Here is a 3,812-nt window from a genome sequence, read left to right as displayed (position 1 = left end):
AATCATCTGATGACTATTTAATGAACAAGCACCTATCACGTATCAGACATTGGGCTAAGTCAACGAGACATACTCTGATGGAGAAGGCAATAGTCAGTGAGTAATTAAAAAAACAGGATTGTAAGCCCTAGGCTTAAAATCTAAGGAGAGAGCTGTGGGGGTTCATAGAGGGTCTAGGGGACAAAATAAGTCTTCCCAAAAGGGATGTCTAAAAAGACCAGGGTAAAGGGCACTGAGGGCAAGAACTTTCCAGAAAGAGCAAAAAAGAGAGTTTAAAAAGGGCCTGTCCATCACCTCATATAGTTATCATTTCTTTGTGGTGAGAACATTCAAAATCTTCTAGCTATTTTAAGCAAGGCCAGTAGATCAGGGTCCCCCAAGGCAAACTGAGAATGGCCAGAGATGAAACCAAAGACTTAAATTTGACAGAATTCACATCTTGAAGTTCCCTTGAGAGGGTATAAAGAGACTTGTATTTCCAGCTGAAACTCAGGAAACCATTGAAGTATTTTAAGTAGAGAAATTGGTATGATCAGATTTGAGCTTCAGCGAGGTCACCCTGACCGTAGTCTGGAAAATGGACTGGATAGAGAAAGACTGGAAGCAGAGTGGATGATTAGGAAGCATTTTAAATATTCCTGGTAAGAGGTAAGTGTCCTATAAGACAGGATGGTGGAAGTAAAGTAGAACAGTTGGACTCATTTAAGGGGGGAAAAAAGTAGTCAAGAGGATACCCACAGGTCAGAGAATTGGAAGAATGATCAATAGAATCCTATGTCAAGCCTTAGTCTGTGTGTGCTGCTATAACAGAATACCAAAGACTGGATAATTTATAAAGAACAGAAATGGGAGTGGCGTGGCCAACGGCCTGCGCAGCAACATGCCTAAGTTTTATTGTGACTACTGTGGTACGTACCTCACCCATGACTCTCCATCTGTGAGAAAGACACATCGCGGTGGTAGGAAACACAAAGAGAATGTGAAAGACTACTATCAGAAATGGATGGAAGAGCAGGCTCAGAGCCTGATTGACAAAACAACTGCTGCATTTCAACAAGGAAAGATACCTCCTACTCCATCCTCTGCTCCGCCTCCTGCAGGGGCGATGATCCCACCTCCCCCTAATCTTCCTGGTCCTCCTCGCCCTGGTATGATGCCAGCACCCCATATGGGGGGCCCTCCCATGATGCCAATGATGGGACCTCATCCTCCTGGGATGATGCCAGTGGGACCTGCTCCTGGAATGAGGCCACCCATGGGAGGCCACATGCCAATGATGCCTGGACCCCCAATGATGAGACCTCCCGCCCATCCCATGATGGTGCCCACTCGGCCTGGAATGACTCGACCAGACAGATAAGGACGGGGGAGGACTCTTTCATCAGTTTTATAGTACTTGTTCTACTTCACCAGGGGATCATGGTGCTGTGACTGTTTTCTTAATAGCATGTAAGAAAGACTTGCTCCCCCTTCCTATCAGAGAATAGTTTTGGAGAGGGAAAGGACAAAAAAAGTACAGTTTTCATTTGTATTGTGAAATGTAAAAATAAAATTGTCAACTCTTTTAGTTAAAAAAAAAAGAACAGAAATGTATTTCTCACGGTTTTGGAGGTGGGGAAATTCAAGATCAAGGCACTGGCATCAAGTGTCTGCTGAGGGTCTTCTTGCCACATCTGCACATGATGGAAGGCAGAAGGGCAAGCAGGGACAAACACTGTGTCTTCACATGGCAAGAGTAAAAGGAAGAAAGTCCACTCCCACAGGCCCTTTGTATAGCAATATTCATCTATTCATAAGGGCAGAGCCCACTTGATCGAAACACCTCCTCAAAGACCCTATCTCCCAACATGGTTACATTGGAAATTAAGTTCCTAGAACACTAAAGTTGAAAGACATATTCAAGCCATACCAGTCACTTACCTGCCTTGGTATCCTGCCTCCGTCATTTACTGTTGGGTAAACTTGAAGACCTTTCGCAGCCTCTTTTGCCTTATTTTTCTCATGTGACAAATAGGGATAAAAATAGTACTTATGATGGTCATGGTGGCTCAATCTTGTGATCCCAGCACTTTGGGAGTCTGAGGTGAGGGGATTCCCTGAGTCCACAGATTTGAGAACAACCTGGGCAACTTGGCAAGACCTCATCTTTACAATAAATCAAAAAATTGGCTGGGCGTGGCAGTGCACGCCTGTAGTTCCAGCTACCCGGAAGGCTGAGGTGGAAGGATCGCCTGAGCCCAGCAGGTCGACACCGGGGTGGCCGTGAGTGTGCCACTGCATTCCAGCCGGGGCGATGGAGTGAGACTTCAACTCAAAAAATACACACACACACACACACACATATATACATACATACATATATATATATAACTTACTTTATAGGTTGTTTTGAGGTCAACATTTTGATTAAGGCCTGACACATAATAAGTCCTCATAAAGCTGCAAAGAAAAGTAAGTAAAATAAAGTAGGATTATGATTATAAAATGTCCATTAATTTCGTGACTTTGGGGAAAATAATTCTCATTGTAAGATGAGAACTGCAGTCATATAGCAATAATCTAAGGTGTAAAAGACATGAAGGAGAGATGGCAGGTGTGAATAAGTAGTTAAAGAAAGAGGGATAGACTTAACTAAAAAAAATAAATAAATGCAAGCAAAGTGAATGATCCAGGATTAAAATTTATTTTCAGTTCCACACTGTCAGCCTGCACCCTAGTCCTCTGGATGTCACTGACAGAGTCACTTCAAGCCACTGTTCAAAGAGTACTGTGGTCAGGAAGAGGGGGCAATGATGGGTTATTTTTAGAAGCCAGGATGATTCAGCAGAAATTTAGTATATGATACCAGATAAGGAAACACACATATCTCCAAAAATTAACCTCAGAGAGCAAGAATTTATAATAGAAAGAGAGCAATGTATTTAGATACAACTGAAAGGTTAGGACAAGGTCCAAAGTTGATTCTTATACAAAACATTTATCTGTATGGAATATTTAAACTACAATTAAAAAATATATATTCTGCAGGATATGATACAAAACCAAAGCTCTTAGTAGGCCTAGGCTCATAATGCCTTCCAAAGTCAACATTCTATCAGAAAAGATATTAATTGACACTCAAGCATCATCACCTGTTAGGCTATGGGCAGTGTACCAATGTAAGAGTCAGTAGTATGCAATTGATTTTCAATACCAGAGTAGGCATATGTCAAACCTTATAGCCTTATGCATGACTATTTCTAACTTCTCTATGAGGCAACGTATTAACAATCAACTTGAATAAACCATGTTTACATTTTTCAGAAATTTTTCTAAAGGATCATGCTTCAAATATGAGGGAAACATTTTACAATCCCTTAAAATTATAATAGCAGTAGAAAAATAATAACAGTGCCTGAATTTTAAAAGATTACCAATATTTGTAATTGGAATAACATCTATCATAGGTAATTTTTAAATATATTATATTGATAATGGTAAACAAATTTGGAAATCAAGTTATTAATATGCATGCTGAAGTATTTAGGAATGACGTATACTAACATTTGTAACCTATTTTGAAATACAACAAGATAATATGATGCTTTCATGATGAATAAAAGAATGGCTAGGCCGGGCATGGTGCCTCATGCCTGTAATCCCAGCACTTTGGGAGATAGAGGTGAGAGGATTGCCTGAGTCTAGGAGTTCGAGACCAGCCTGGGCAACTTAGTAAGAACTTATCTCTACAATAAATCAAAAATTTACCAGGTGTGGTGGTACATGTCTGTGGTTCCAGCTACTTGGAGGGCTGAGGTGGAAGGATCACCTGA

General features: G+C 40.9%; 1 pseudogene across 1 annotated transcript; it reads left to right on the top strand.

The window, feature by feature from the left end:
• Positions 1–848: 848 nt before the first annotated feature.
• Positions 849–1,580, top strand: LOC103259492 (annotated as a pseudogene). Its single transcript, XR_504238.2, has one exon. The product of XR_504238.2 is annotated as a U1 small nuclear ribonucleoprotein C pseudogene (transcript).
• Positions 1,581–3,812: the final 2,232 nt, after the last annotated feature.

The sequence above is a fragment of the Carlito syrichta genome, unplaced genomic scaffold, assembly GCF_000164805.1.
Source record: "Carlito syrichta isolate Samal-C Ts95f unplaced genomic scaffold, Tarsius_syrichta-2.0.1 Scaffold302798, whole genome shotgun sequence".
NCBI classification, from domain to species: Eukaryota; Metazoa; Chordata; class Mammalia; order Primates; family Tarsiidae; genus Carlito; species Carlito syrichta.
Note: the sequence above shows the minus strand (reverse complement) of the source record. Positions and strands in the feature narration are given on the sequence as shown.